Genomic DNA, 17,143 nt, shown 5'->3' on the forward strand with positions numbered 1-17,143 from the left:
GGCTGAGGAAAGGATCTTGGAATCTGCACATACACCAATAGAAACTTTCCTAACTGAAATGCAAAAAGAGAGAATGGGGGTGTGTGGGGGGAAACAGGATATGGAAAATTTTGGACAATTACAAAAGTAATACCTATCCACAATGGAAATAACAGAAGGAAAAGAAAAAGAGAGAGAAGAAGAAAAATATGTGAAGTAACAATAGCTGAGAACTTTCCCAAAGGGATGACCGATGCCAAAACACAGATCCAGGGAGCTCAGAGATCACCACAAATAACCAATACCAAAACATCTACATCTAGGCATATACTCAAACTGCAGAAACCCAAAGACAGAGAGACTCTTGAAAGAGCCAAGAGGAGCTAAAGCCTTTAGTGCAAAAAGGGTAAGAAGTACAGTGCCCTTCTCATTAGAAGACACGCAGGAGAAGAGGAGAATTCTACATCCAGTGAAGCCATCCTTCAAAAGGAAAGAGGAACTGAAGAGTTTCTCAAATAAACTGAGGGATCTGCTTGCCAGCAGACATGCCATACACAAAATATTAAAAGAAGTGCTTCAGCAGGAAGAAATAGAGAATCGGAATAAACCAATCACAAGCAAAGAAATCAAAACAGCAATCCAAAATCTCCCCAAAAATGAAAGCCCAGGACCAGACTGCTTCTCTGGAGAATTCTACCAAAGATTCAAAGAAGATTTAATACCCATCTTTCTCAAACTATGCCAGAAAACTGAGGAAGGTGGAGCATTCCCTAACACATTCTATGAAGCCAACATCACCCTGATCCCAAAACCTAACAAGGACAACACAAAGAAGGAAAACTACATGCCAATATCACTGGTGAACATAGATGCAAGAATCCTCGACAAAAGTTTGGCAAACCAAATACAGCAATACATTAAAAAGATTATAGACCATCATCAAGTGGGATTTATACCAGGGACACAGGGATGGTTCAACATCCGCAAGTCAATCAACGTGGTACACTACATTAACAAAATGAGAAACAAAAACCACATGATCATCTCAAGAGATGCAGAGAAAGCATTCGACAAGATCCTACATCCATTTATGACAAAAACTCTCAATAAAATGGGTATAGAAGGAAAGTACCTCAACATAATAAAGGCCATATATGACAAACCCACAGCTAACATCATACTCAATGGGCAAAAACCGAAAGCCATCCCTCTGAGAACGGGACCAAGACAAGGGTGCCCACTCTCACCACTCTTATTCAACATAGTACTGGAGGTTTTGGCCAGAGCAATTCAGCAGGAAAAAGAAATAAAAGGAATCCAAATAGGCAATGAAGAAGTGAAACTCTCGCTGTTTGCAGACGACATGATCTTACATATAGAAAACCCCAAAGAATCCATGGGAAAACTATTAGAAGTAATCAACAGCTACAGCAAGTTGCAGGATACAAAATCAACATTCATAAATCAGTAGCATTTCTATACTCCAACAACGAAATAACAGAAAAGGAACGCAAGAACTCAATCCCATTCACAATAGCAACAAAAAGAATAAAATACTTTGGCGTAAATGTAACCAAGGAAGTGAAAGACCTATACAACGAAAACTACAAGGCTTCCCTGAAAGAAATGAATGACGACATAAAGAAATGGAAAGACATTCCATGTGCATGGATTGGAAGAATAAACATAGTTAAAATGTCCATACTACCTAAAGCAATCTACAGATTCAATGCTATCCCAATCAGAATCCCAATGACATTCTTTACAGAAATTGAACAAAGAATCCTAAAATTCATATGGGGCAACAAAAGACCCTGAATTGCTAAAGCAATCCTGAGAAAGAAGAACAAAGCTGGAGGCATCACAATCCCTGACTTCAAAGCACACTACAAAGCTACAGTAGTCAAAACAGCATGGTACTGGTGCAAAAAACAGGTGCACAGATCAATGGAGTAGAATTGAAAGCCCAGAAATAGAACCACACATCTATGGACAACTAACCTTTGACAAAGGAACTGAGGGCCTACAAGGGAGAAAGAAAGTCTCTTCAACAAACGGTGCTGGGAAAACTGGACAGCCACATGTGAAAGAAGGAAAATTGGCCATTCTTCTTCACCGTTCCCAAAAATAAACTCAAAATGGATCAAAGACCTAAAGATTACACCTGAAACACTAAGTCTTCTAGAAGAGAATATAGGCAGTACACTCTTTGACATCAGTATCAAAAGGATCTTTTCAGACACCATAACTCCTCAGACGAGGGAAACAATAGAAAGAATAAACAAATGGGACTTCATCAGACTAAAGAGCTTCTTCAAGGCAAGGGAAACCTGGATTGAAAAAAACAAACAGCCCACGAGTTGGGAAAAAATATTTACAAGTTATTTATCTGACAAAGGGTTAATCTCCATAATATATAAAGAACTCAAACAGCTCAACAACAAAAAATCAAACAACCCAATCAAAACATGGGCAGGGGACATGAACAGACATTTCTCCAAAGAAGATATATGGATGGCCAATAGACACATGAAAAGATGCTCACCATCACTAGTCATCAGGGAAATGCAAATCAAAACTACACTAAGATATCATCTTACACCTGTTAGAATGGCAAAAATAACCAACACAAAAAGTGATGAATGTTGGAGAGGTCGCGGAGAAAAGGGAACTCTCATACACTGCGGGTGGGAATGCAAACTAGTGCAGCCACTATGGAAAACAGTATGGAGATTTCTCAAAAAGGTAAAAATATAAATACCTTACGACCCAGACATCCCACTACTGGGTATCTATCCAAAGAACTTGAAATCAGCAATTCCAAAAGCACCATGCACCCCTATGTTCATCGCAGCATTATTTACAATAGGCAAGATGTGGAAGCAACCTAAACATCCATCAACCTCATAGATGATTGGATAAAGAAGATTATGGTATACATACACAATGGAATACTACTCAGCGATAAAAAAGATAAAATCGTCTCGTTCACAACAACATGGATGGACCTTGAAGGTATTATGTTAAGTGAAATAAGCCAGATAGAGAAAGTCAAACTCTGTATGACTCCACTCATACGTGGAAGTGAACATAGAGACAAAGAGAACTGATTGGTGATTACCAAGGGAAGGGGGGTGGGGAGAGGGCGCAAAGGGTGAAGCGGAGCACCTACAACATGACTAACAATAATGCACAACTGAAATTTCACAAGGTTGTAAACTATCATCATCTTAATAAAAAGTAAAAAAAAAAAAGAAAAAAAAGAAGTGCTTCAGGGAGAACGAAAATGATATAGGTCAGAAACTCGACTCTATATAAAGTAAAGAAGAGCATTGGTGAAGGAATCAATGAAGGTAGATAAATCTTTTCTTTTTCTTATTCTTAATTGACCTAATAGGTAAAAGTTTGTTCAAATTAATAGTAATGATGTGATTACAGCATAGGCATGAGTGAAATGAACGACAACAATTTTATAAGGAATGCAGGAGCGGAATTGCCAATATCCTGTTACATGGGACTTGCACGACCCATGGAGTAGTATAGCGTTATTTCAAAGTGGACCTAGGTTAGTTGCAAACATACAGTGCAAAGTCTAAGACGAACACTAAAAACGTTTTAGAAAGAACTATAATTGATACTCTAAGAAAGGAGACAAAATGAAATAAAATTAAATGTTCAGTTTAAAGCAGAGAAAGAGAAAAGAAGGAAGTAGAAAGCCATTACAAACGTGACAGATATTAATTCAAATGCAGCAATAACCAGACTAAATGTGAATGGTCTGAGTACACCATTATGAGATGGAGACTGTCAGAGAACACAAAATAAACTATATGTTCCCTATAAGAAACCCACTTTAAGGATATACACAAATTACAAGTAAAGGGATAGACAAAGATATATCCTGCTAACACAAATTAAAAGAAACCTCGAATACCTATATTATTTCAGACAAAGCAGACATTAGGACAAGAAAAATGATCAGGGATAAGGTATTCCATAATAACAAAGGTGTCAATACTCCAACACGTAATAATCCTTACTATCTACGTACCTAACAACAGAGCATCAAAGCGTGTGAGACAAAAACTGATAGAACTGCAAGGAGAAATAGACAAATCCGCCATCATAGATGGAGACTTCAGCATCACTCTGTTAGCAATGAACAGATCCAGCAGGCAGAAAATCAGTAACAACACAGTTGACCTCAACAGCACCATCAATCAACCAGATTTCAGTGTTATCTATAGAGTCACAAAGACCCCAAATAACAGCTAAGGCAATCCTGAGAAAGAAGAACAAATCTGGAGGCATCACGCTTCCTTATTTGAAACTATACCACAAAGCTATGGTAATCAAAACAGTATAATACCCGCATTAAAACACACCCAGAAAACAACAGAACAGAATCAAGAGCCCTCAGCGAAACCCATGCATATATGGTAAACTAATCCTTCACAAGGAAACCAAGAATACTCTATGGGGAAAGAATAATTTCTTCTGTCAGTGGTGTTGTGAAAACTGGCTAACCGCAGACAAAAGAAGGAAATTGGACCCCCAGCTTAGACCACTCCCAAAAATTAACTCCAAATGGATGAAAGACTTAAATGTAGGACTTGAAACCATAAAGTTCCTAAAAGAAAACATAAGAGAAAAGCTCCTTCACATCGGTCACGGCAATGACGTTTTGGATATGACCCCAAAAGGAAAGACAAGAAAAGCAAAAATAAACAAATGAGACTACAACTATCTAAAAACTTACACACAGCAAAATAAATAATCAACAAAATGAAAAGGCAGCTTGTAAAATGGGAGAAAATATTTGCAAGTCATCTTCTGACTTTATAAATAACTCATACTACTCAATAACAAGAAAACAAAAACAAAACAATCTGAGTAAGAAATGGATAGAAGGGCTTAACAGATGTTTTTCCAAAGAAGACGTACAAACGTCCAACAGGTACATGAAAAGATGCTCAACATCATTACTCGTTAGGGCAATGTGAATCAAAACCACAATGAAATAATACCTCACACCTGTTAGAATGGCTATAGTTGAAAACTGGTGTGGACAAGGATGTGGAGAAAAGGAGATCCTTTTGCACTGCTGCTAGGAATATATATTAGTACAGCCATGATGGAAAACAGTTTAGAAGTTCCTCAAAACATTAGAAGGAGTTACCCAGTTTCCCAGTACCATTTGTTCATGAGAATATGCTTTCCGCCATTATGTGTTCTTGGCTCCATTATCAAAAATTACATGACCTCACATGCAGAGGTTTATTTCTAGGCTACCTATTCTGCTCCCTTGTTCTCTAGGCCCATTTTGTGCCACTATCCCATTGGCATAATTTACTATAGCTTTGTAATATAGTTTGAAGTCAGCAAGTGTGATGCCTCCAGATTTATTCCTTCTCAAAATTGCTTTGGCTGTTTGGGGTCTTTTGTGGTCCCATCCAATTTTAGAATTGTTTTTTCTGTATCTATGAAAAGTGCCATTGAAATTTTGATAGGGATTGCACTGAATCTGGAGATGGCTTTGGGATTGTGGACATTTTAATAGTATTCATTCTTCCAGTCCATGAACACAGGATATCTCCCCACGTGTTTCTATCTTTTTCAATTTCTTTCACCAAAGTCTGGTAGTTTTCATTGTACAGTTCTTTCACTTCCTTGCTTAAATGTATTCCTAAAAATTTTATTGTTTTTGATGCTACTGTGAATGGGAAAAGGATAGTCTTTTCAATGAATAGTGGTGGAAATGTTGCATACTCATAGGCAGAAAAATGAAATAGGACCCCTAAATTGCACCACTCACAATATTACCTCAAAGTGGATTAGAGACTTAACCCTAAGTCCTGAGATCCTAAAACTCCTGGGAGAATACATGAAGAAGCTCCTGACTCAGGTCTTGGCAATTGCGTTTTGGATATGACATCGATAGCACAAGCTACAAAAGCAAAATCAACAATTGGAACTATAAAGCTATATAGCTGTAAACTATAACTATAAAGCTTCTTCACAGCATAATCACAATCAAGAAAATGTAAAAACAACGTACGGAATGGAGAAACAATTCACAGACTGTAGAGTGGAGAAGGGGTTAGTACCCGAAATATAAAAGGAACTCATACATCTCAACAGCAAAAAAACCAAAATAATCCGATTTAAATATGGGCAGAGGATCTGAATAGATATTTTTCCAAAGAAGAAATCCTAATGGCCAACAGGTACATTAAAAAAATACTCAACATCGCTAGTCACTAGGGAAATGCAAATCAAAACAACGTTGAGCTATCACCTCACACCTGTTCAAATAGTTGTCATCAAGAAGACAAGTGGAAAGTGTTGGCCACATTGTGGAGAATAAAGAAGCTTTGTGCACTGTTGGTGAGGATGTTGATTGGTTCAAATACTATAGAAAATAATACGGAGAATCCTCAAAAACTAAAAGTTGAACTACCGTATGCTCCAGTAATCCCACTTCCTGTTATACATCCAAAGGAAGCGAAAACAGGATATGGAAAAGATATCTGCAGGCACATGTTTATTGCAGCGAGTAATATAGCCAAGCTATGGAAACAACCCAAGTGTCCATCAATGGATGAATGGATAAAGCAATGAGGTGTATGCACACACAAGGGAATATTATTCAGCCATGAGAAAGAAGGCTATCCTGCTAATTGCAACAACATGGGTGGACTTTGAGGGCATTCTACTTAGTGAGATAAGCCACATAGAGAAAGACAAATATCGTATGACATCATCATATATGGAATCTCACATGTTGAATTCATAGAAACAGAGAGTAGAATGGTGGCTACCAGGGGCAGAGGGGTGGGGGAATTGGGGAGATGTTGTTAAAGGGTAAAAACGTGCAACTAGAAAAGGAATAAGTTCTCAAGATCCAGTGCATAGCACAGTGATTACAGGCAAAAACACTAGATTATATACTTCAAAATTCTTAAGAGATCTGTTCTTAAATGTTCTCACCACAAAAGAAGTTATAATCATGTGATGTGATAGAAGTGTTATCTACAGCTATGATGGTAATCACATGAAATATATAAATGGATCAATCAACACACTGGACACCTTTAAGAAATTGCAAGCAGAACTACCGTGTAATCCAGCAAACCCATTCTGGGTATATATCCGAAGGAAACGAAATCAGAATCTTGAAGAGATTTCTGCACTCGCATGTTCACTGCAGCATTCTTCCCAATAGCCAAGACCTGGAAACATACGAAGTGTCCAGCAACACATGAATGAGAAAGACCATGAGGTATATACAGAAAAGGAAATATTATACAGCCATAAAAAAAGAAGGAAATCCTACCATTTGTGACAAGGAAGGATTTGGAGGGCATTATGCTGGGTGAAATAAGTCAGACAGAGAAAGACCAATACTGTAAAATCTCATTTATATGTGTAATCTAAAAGAGCCAAACTCGGAGAAACAGAGAACAGAATGGTTTTTGCCAGGGGCTGGTGGTGGGAGTCTAACAGCTAGATCTGAAGTTAGCATGAGGGAAGCCAGCTTAGGAAAGGAAACAATTCTGTAACCAGGACCCTGACTCACTAGTCTCTGGGAATACCTTCTCGCCTGCACGCAGCCTACGTGATTAAGCACCTCTCCCTGGTGCAAAATACATCACCTGCTCATTCTGAGACTCTTGCTTATGTACATCCTCCAGCTGTGACAAGACAACTTTGTTCTCTGAGTTCCCCAGGAACATGACAACCTCCAGAAAGAAAAATCCTGCACTGCTACCCATCATGAATGACAGACCAAAGAGATAACTCGGCGCCTTGCAGTTTGTCACACCGGATGGTCGACATCCCTAAACCCTCTCTTTCCCTGCCCATCTCCCCTCCATAAACTGCCTCAAGGTTCTGTAGGATTGGAAGGTGGTTCTTTCGGACACTAGTCCGCCATCTTCCGATTATGCTAGCTAACTGCATAAATTTTCCTTTCTCAGCCACAGGCCTGTGTGCAATTGACTGGCATGAGATTGTGGTGAGCAGAAGGCGCCCCTTTTGCTTAGTTACAGAGGAAATGAGGAGATGTTGGTCAAAGGCTACAAATTTCCACTTACATGATGAGTAAGCTCTAGTGAATCTAATGGACAGGATGGTGACTATAGTTAACACACTATATTGTATACTTGAAAGTTGCTAAGGGAGTAGCTCTGAAATGTTCTCCCCACAAATAAATGGTAATTATGGGAGGTGATGGAGGTGTTAACTAACCTTATCATTTCACAGTGGTAATCATTTCACAATATACATGTGTATCAAATCATCGCATTGTACACCTTAAACTCAAACAATGTTATATTACATCAACTATATGTCAATAAAACTGTGAAGTAAAAAGAATTTCAAGATGACAACAATGGAGCAGGAAATCAAGGAAGGGCTTTTCTGCACGAAGGACCTTGTGTGACAGCACAGGTGTCACACCTGTGAATCTGGCAAAAACGCATCTAAAATCTGAGCACTTGTCGCCATCTCCACTGCTGACAACCTGGCCTGTGCTCCCACCAGGGTTACTACTGGTGCCCCAATGGTCATCAAGATCAAATGCAACCAGCCACCGTCCCACGAAAACTAACGACATTTAGCAAATGCTGAAATATGTGTACACATATGTATAAAACATGTTAGTTTATAATACATACCTGAAAATCACATATTATCTTATTAGAATTAGATGTAATGTAAAATGAAATTGGGAAATACCCCAGGCTGAAAGCAGAAGTGTCCTGGTGCAAAGAGACCACAGATCTGTACGCAGTTCCCATGACGGGATGACTGTGTGCAGCAAGTGGAAACTGTCCAGGGAGCTCTCAGCGAAAACTCCTGATCCAGATGGAGACGCGCCGAGTACAAGGCCGCACCCCTTGCCCACGGCCGCCGTGAGAAAGGAACTGAAATCTGCGAGAGAGACGCAGAAACATACTTTCTGATTTACACAATAAACAACAAGAAAACAAAGGAGTGAGCAAGGAAGAAGCTACAGATAAAAATATCAATTCTGCTGGGAAAGACGTTTATAATAAAAATAAGGTATAGATATCTTACTTTTACCTTTTGAATGGACATACACAAACTTAAAGAAGATGTCTTCAGATTTTACATTTTTAAAGGAGAAAATCTGTTTGCAATGAATGTATCTAATTTACAAAACTGTCATTGTCTTAGGTCTTTAATATGATGAAGCTTTAAGTTGAGTATATTTCATGTTAAATGCTTTAAGCAGCATGCAATGCTGTTATTTTAAAAATCACCATTGTGCTTGGATTGTCGAAAACTGATTCATGATATATTCTTATGAGATTCTTACCAACAATTTGGTCGGGGCCTGGATTCATTATTGTTGTTTAACAATACTGGCCACATTGGAATCCTGCAAAAATGTTTCAACGAGCTCATATTTAAAAATATTTAAGATTGTAGCTCTGTTATGAGAAAATGCCAATCATGGTAATATTCTCATTTGAAAGCAAGATAAGCAAAGAAGTGTATTTTAAATATATTATACATAATTTGTCTTCCTTTAAAGCCAGGAAAGTAAAACTGTAATAACTCCTCACTCTGATATACTTAAAATATTGAAACAATGTGTATTAATACGTCATCTTTACCTTTGCAATATTTTTTCAGCTACTTTCTCGTTACAGGAAAAATTAGCCATCAACAATTCATGTAGTGCGTGTGTATCTGTACACTTTTTCCCTTTCGCCCAGCAATTCTGTAGTCTCCAGACGTGTCCTGTGTTCCCAGCTCCTTCCCCGGGAAGGCCCGACATCTCGCACATCCTTTCACGAGGGCACCTGTGTGTCTGAATCTGTGCACGATTCCTCCCACAAACCCCGCGAGCCTGTGACACAGCACAGCGGGCTGTGATTGCCCCATGAGCCCCGTAAAGGACGATCCTGTGCACAAGAGGCCTCAGGAACACACGCCCTGAGGGAGTAGAGAACAAGCCCCGGGAACAGTCCAGACCATGCAGCTCTGTGCGCACAACCAAAGGAGAAGGTCAGAGGAGACACCCAGGCCCCTGCTGGGCCGGCAGCGGGCAGGGAGCATCCTCCTCCCCAGGGAGCGGCACATCGATCCTGGGGACAGGAAGCTCTTGTCTCACTGCGGCCAGGAACCAGCATCCATGGGCAGCACACCCAGCACCACACCCTGGTCTCTGGGGCCCCGGTCAGAACAAGGCGGCGGTGTGAGCCCTGTGCCCCCGGCCGGGGAGCAAGCTGGCTACCGCTAAGCAGGGACTCCTAAGCCGAGGCACAGCAGCTCAGTGGTCACACTGTTCAGTCCCTTAATTTCTGAAGTTCAAACGGAAATGGGCACAGCATCCCAGGCCTTGATGAGAGTGGATTATGATAACAAGAAGTACAGGTCAAAATGCAACACGCGGTGCGTATTCTCTGTGCTGCCAATGAATGAGGGGAACTTAAAAGAAAAGAAAATGCCCTTCACAAAAGGGTACAAAAGGAAAATAAATAAAATCCTTGTGTAAAAATATAAACAAGTAAAGACAAATCTGTACCCAGAAAACTACCAAATGCTGTGGAAAGCTGGCAAAGAAAACCTACCTAATAGGAGACGTATTTCACTTCCATGATCAGTAGACTCAGTATAATGAAGACGTCAGCTCTTCCCGACTGGACCTATAGAGTCAACACAACCCCAGTCAATGTCCCAGTCAGACACTTTGTAGATATCTACAAACCGTTTCTGCACCTGGAATATCCTGCACAACACTGAAGAGCAAAGTTGAGTAAGCCGCACTTCCCCGTTCCAGGATTTAAAAAGCTACAGCGAGCATGATGCTGGGGTAAGAATGTGCCAGTAGATAAATGGAAAAGAACACAGAGTCCATAGATAGACTCACAAACATGGTCAACTGATCTTTGTCCAAAGATCAAAGGCAATTTGATGGAGAAAAGTTAGTCTTTTAAACAAATGGTGATGCCACAATCGGGTGACCTTATGGAAAACAATTAACAAAGACACAAACTTTCCACATGACACAAATATTCACCAAAATTGTTCATGGATGTAAATGTAAACTAAAAAGCTATTAAAATTCTAGAAATAGCAAAGGAGAAGATATGACCTCGGTTTTCATGAGGACCTTTTATCCTCAACATTGAAAGAATGAGTCTTCAAAGAAAAATCAAGTTAAGGTGGACTTTGTTAGAATTAAAATTTTCTACTCTGTGACAATACTGTTAAGAGAAGAAAAAGACCAACTCTAGACTGTGAGAAATCTTTGCAAGAAGCATATCTAAGAAAAGGCTGTATTAAAAGGTACAAAGCATCATAAATTCAACAATAAGAAAACAAACATTCCAATTAAAAATGGGTAAAGATCTGAAAAAACACCTCACTAATGAAGATATAAGCATAAATTAAGCATGCAAGAACACGCTCAAAATCACTTATCATTAGAGAGAAGAAAACTGAAACAAAGTGAGACAACCTTTACACACAAATAGACGATATCAATTCATGGCTGGGGGGCAGGACAGCACAGACTCTCCGTCATCATCGCTGCTGCCCATGCCGAGTGGTGCAGCCGCTGTGGAAGACACTTGGGTACTTTGTTACAAAGCTAAACATCATCTTAACTCGTGATCCCTCAACCATCTTCCTAGGTATTTACACACTGTTTTCAAATAGAACGTCAACAAAAAAGCCAGCACACATATGTACATTGCACCTTATTTATAGGGGCAGGGAACTTGAATGAACAAAGATAACCTTCAATAAATGAAAGCACACCCAAATGAGGTACATCCATGCAATGTAATGCAATCAAGTGCCAACACTGAAAGAACTATCAAGATGAACAGACATGGAGGAATCTCAAACTCATCTTTATAACTGAAAGAAGCATCTGTGAAGGCTGGGTAGAGTATGATCTCATTGATATGGCATTCTGCGAACACAAAGCAATCAATTTGATACACAGATCAGCTTCCCAGTGCTGTGCAGGGATGGTGTGGGCGGAGAGGTCAGGAAATCTGTGTGATGCTTTAATGGCGGATACTTGCCTCTCTGCCTTTGACAAAATCCCCAGATTTTTACAGTAGAAAGAGCAAATCTTGACTTACACAAATTAGTAAAATGATTTAGGTGGGTGGATCCTTGGATGGAATGCAAATGAGACTAAAGAGTGTAACTATATTGAGAATGGAAAAAACACACAGCAAGTGGTGGGGGAAGTGGTGTTGACCTAAGGACCTTTGGAAATGACTGGAATCTGTACAACTACAGGAAAAGAAACCAACCAAGCAAAGAGCCCTACTTGATAAAGTTCTTTCTCAACAGTTACTGGTTAATAACTGTGAGGCCCCTATGCATCTAGACCGGGATTGGAGAAAGGACTGAGTGGTCACCAGACAGCAGGAGACAGGGTTCCACTACTGGAGGGGCAGGTTTCGGGGAGGGCAGGGCGCGGGCTGGAGGGCTCCATGTGGCCATGCATTCGAGTGGGAAGCCGTGCTCTGAACTGATGCTGACCTTAATCTAAACATGGCCGTTTCCATATAGACACATTTATAGCAGACAGTGTACACACGGTAAGGTCAGCACACCAGCCTAACTTAAGCATCCTGCCACCGAGAGGGCCAAGAAGCAAGGACACCCCGGAGCAACCAGCACACTGAGCTCACAGAGCCATGTTTTTAATGCAATTGTCTCATACAAGGAGCCAGCGTTCCTTGAGGAAAAGGCTGATATCCAGGCTGAGGCTGAGAATGCACAAGACAATGCTGCAGAGTCCTGCAGAGCTGGAAAGTAAGGCGGTGTTAAACCACCAACCACAAACGGCATTTTTCGATCACTTTCACGTCCTAAGACACATTAAGCATTAAAAATAAAGAAGACACTTATACGATTGCAACCATTTCCCCTTTCACCCCAGGCTGCCATCTGCCAGTCCCCATCACTCATGATTGAAAAGTTCCAATATCTGGCATATTCACTTCACAGTCATGTAGGTTTCCCTTCTCCTTTAATTTGTATCAGAATTTCTCCCCAGAAACAATCCTGAATATGCAACAAATACCCAGCATGCTGTGATTCTGAGCCTTCCAACACCTCAATGAAGAGATACTTTTATAAAGTAAGTCTTCTTAAAACATGACTGAGAAAGTAGAGAATAAACCACGAGGGAACAGCCCAGAAAATAAAGCTTCTGTGCTGACCGTTTAAGAAAAACGTCGCGGGGCCCCGAACGCAGCCCCCTCGTCAGCCATGAGGGCCAGACAGGAGGTGTGTTCTTTCTGAGCAGGAGACCCCAACATGACCGCAGCTGTGTCTCCTCCATCCTCCTGACAAGCGAAGCACCTTCCCCGCTGAGGATGCAGCTCCTGCGGCCTCTGGCAGAACCCGCAGGCACCCCACGCTGCTCACAAATGGAGGTCCATGCGCCCCCTGCCGGACACCGGGGGCAGAGCAAGAGGCTCAGAACTCACAGCTGGAGGTGGATGGGCGCCCCTTCCGGAAATGGTGCTAAATTACTCAAACCCGAGTGCCCTAGTCTCTTTGCGATGGTCCCGAGGACGCTCTGCTGCAGCCAGCGCTGCTCTCTTGCCCAGGACATGCCCCACCCCTTGGAGCCATGGCCTGGAGAACAAGGGAGTCACCAGGCTTTGGAGTCCTTGAAAAAGACCGCCTCGATGCCACGGCACAATGAAAGCACCCATTTCAAGTCCCTAGAATACAGCCACCCATTTTCATCATCAGAGTCTCCACAGGATGTTAGGGTTAGACTCAAAGGACTGCAGCTCTGCTTGTGATCAGACCCTCTTTGATAAACTGCCCTACAGACTTGATCACAGTCACAGAGAACTGAAGCCAAAGATGAGAGCTGAAAATCTGTTGGCTCGTCCTCATTTGTGGTCCTGAATTGTGGTCCAGAGGTGCTTCCGAGGAATCCGCAGCTCTCTGAAGCCCTGGAGGACAGCTGGTCTGCCTGAGAGCTTGTCGGGGAGGGAATCCAGCTGTGTAGCAAGTGCATCCAAAACTGATGAAGTGAGGAAGAATATTCGGGTCCTGACTGTCTCTGTTCGATTGTATTTTTAGGCACAAGAAAGTAATCTGCACTCCTACCAGCTACAAACTATCTGAAAACAAAAGAATGGTAATATATTTAAAATGTGATACATCTTTAATATCAAAAAATTGTTGGGAGAGAATGTGATTTTCGTTTTTTAAATAAACTTATGCACAGGTGGCAAATTATCATGCTCTACACCTGAAACTTATACAATAAGAAAAAATAAATAAATAAACTTAAGAATTACATTTTTAATTTACCCTTTCAGCTCTTCAAGGGCTATTTACTGTTTCCAGATTTGGAAACATATTTTTTCATGGAAAACTTGCTTCAGAACAATTTTTGTTACAGACTTCTTTAAAGTCAAGTCAAGTCATCTGCTGGCCCAAAGATAAATGAAAATATCAGTTATTGGAACATTATATAGATTTGTTTCCTGCATATAGCATCTCAACACAAGCTTTCAAATAGCAAGTGACTCTGCCTATTGATTTTCCTCCAGTCAGAGGGTCAGGACCCAGCTACCTTCAATTTGGGGATTTGTCCTCTTCGACATGTGGATTCGGCTCTGGGCGTGTCCTTAGGTTCCTTCCAGAACGTTGCAAAGGGGAAATGTATGGCACATCCTGAGGCACGTTTTCATGGACTGAGCCTATACATGCAAACAGCACTTCCAGCCCATTTCCTTGCTGAACACTACTTCACATGGGCACAGAGTGAAGAGAGCAAAGAGGCTGGAAAGGAAATATTATTGTGGTACTAGTGGAAAAAGAGAGACTTTGGTCTAGAAGCCTCTTTTGGGGTTGTTTGTTTTATTTGTTTTGTTTTTTGATGAGGAAGATTGTCCCTGAGCTACCATCTGTTGCAAGCTTCCTCTGTTTTGCATGCAAGTCACTGCCACAGCCTGGCTGATGAGAAATGGGTACGTCTGCACCCAGATCTGAGCCCAAGAACCCCCCCGGGCCTCTGAAGTGGAGCACATGAACGTTATTAACCACTATGCCACCAGGCTGGCTATTGCTTTTTCAATATGTTCACAAATGCTATTTTTAGAACAACCAACCAATTTTCTTGTTTGCACACATTTTATTCAGTAAAAAGTGTGACTCAGTGTCTGATTACCCAAACTAATCACAGGGAACAAACTGATGGAACAGGACAAGGATGTCACTCATTAAAGTTCATGGCATCACTGGCTCTTTGAAAGGGTGATTCCCATTGATTATCAAAGGGCCATTGTTTTCTAAAATGTCAGAAAGATACGATAATAGCTGTAGTAGCAGGTGTGGGTTGATGTGAGTGCCATCACTCAGTCGCGACGAGACGTCTTATGCATCCAGGATGGTCTGTGTTGCTGTCACTCAGTGTGCGGAGAGGTGGGCAGAGGACTCAATCCCTGTGCTTGGAGCACTTCGCGCTGCCCTGCAGTCTACATGTCCTCCGGTGCATGGACACACAGGTTACATTCTCTACCTTCACAGAAATTAATCCTGACAAAATGTACAAGAGGCTGATAGATATTCCTGAGAAGAAACACTTAATCGGCTTACTTCCAGATGTACAACCACGATGTGAGTGAGAAAGTGGCCAAAGTGGTCCTTTGACTGTGAGGAGGAATTCTCCTTCCAGTCTCCCAGTGCCTGGGGAGCAGCATGCCCCTAATCAGAGCCCCTGAGAAGTCAGCCAAAGTCCCGTTACGGAGAGGACTTGAAACGTAAGTATGTGGGTTTTTCTTACCTTACATTTTCTTTAAGTGTGGACTCTAAAAAAGCCAAGCTCATGGAAACAGAACAGCATGGCGTCTGCCGGGGGCTGGGAGGTGGGGGCAGTGGGGGGATGTAGGACACAGGGTACACACTTTCCTTTAGAAGATGAATAAATTGTGGGATCGACTCGACAGAATGATCACTGCAGTTATCAATACTCTATGATACACTAGAATGTTGATAAGACAGCGGATCTGAAATGTTCCCACCTCACACGCACACAAAGGTAAATATGGGAGGAAAGGGAGGTGTTCACTAAGCTTACTGTTGAATTCATTTCACAATATGTGCGTGTGTCAAAATACGGCCTCGCAGTCCTTAACCTCACCCAACGTTACATGTCAATGATAACACGATAGAGCTGGGGGACGGCACCTCAGGATGGCAGCAGGAGAGCATGAGAGCAAGCACCAGGCTCTCCTGAGCGAGGGGCCTCGTATGACAGCACAGTCACATGCCTGCAGAGCCAGCCCTGGTTCTCCCTGCAAATGCACATCTCAGCCCTGAGCACGTGTCGCCTTCTGCACCGCTCACACCCCGGCCTGAGCTCCCCATGTCACTCCTGTGGCCTCCTGGCTGGCCCTGCTTCTGACTTGGCCCCTGCTCCTGCCTCACAGCACCAGGGCCACAGTAAGTGGGATGGCGCCCCTCCTTACTCCAGCCCTCCCCTGGCTCTTCATCTCGCCCAGAGTCAAACCAGGCTGCACAATGGCCGACAAGTGTTCTCATCCCCCAGGAGTCTCTCCCTTGCTCACTTGGCTTCAGTGACACGGAATTCCCAGCAGTCCTCAGACAAGCCAGGCCAGTTCTTGTGGCGTTTGACCTTGCTCTGTGTCTGCCTGGAACCTCCTGGGCATTGGGGGCCCGTGTGTGTGCTCCCCCCACACTTTTAGGTCCCATTCATTCACACGTCTTTATCAGGCCCCAGACTCTATTCTAGGCACAGATGGCTGGACCCAGCCTCTCTCTGATCAATATGAGGTGGAACTTCATTGCATAAGCGTATTGACTATTTTATAGATATTTTGCTGGAAAAACAAACGAACAAACAGAAAAGTAATAGGAAGAGAACTAGTCTCTCCTAGTCCCAAATAATTGACAGAGTGAGATATCTAGAACATGCAGCACAACGCACCATCCTTAATTAGGGGTTGGGGTCAGGGTTAGGGACAGGCTTAGCCATCCTGCAGAGGAACCCTGAGCGAGCAGGTGGCCGGTCCCTGGGGGCCAGGCCTCGGGGAGGGCGGGTCTGGCACTTGTGTGGCGGACACCTGGCAGTCAGGTCTCAGAGGTGTGGGGCCGCGTCCTGAGCCTTGGC

At 42.1% G+C, this 17,143-nt stretch overlaps 1 protein-coding gene across 1 annotated transcript in view; it reads right to left on the reverse strand.

Moving 5' to 3' along the window:
• LOC138922179 (ral guanine nucleotide dissociation stimulator-like) overlaps window positions 1-17,143 on the reverse strand; it is a 77,866-nt gene that overhangs the window by 39,430 nt on the left and 21,293 nt on the right. The window lies entirely within an intron of this gene.

The sequence above is a fragment of the Equus caballus genome, unplaced genomic scaffold (assembly GCF_041296265.1).
Source record: "Equus caballus isolate H_3958 breed thoroughbred unplaced genomic scaffold, TB-T2T haplotype2-0000563, whole genome shotgun sequence".
NCBI classification, from domain to species: domain Eukaryota; kingdom Metazoa; phylum Chordata; class Mammalia; order Perissodactyla; family Equidae; genus Equus; species Equus caballus.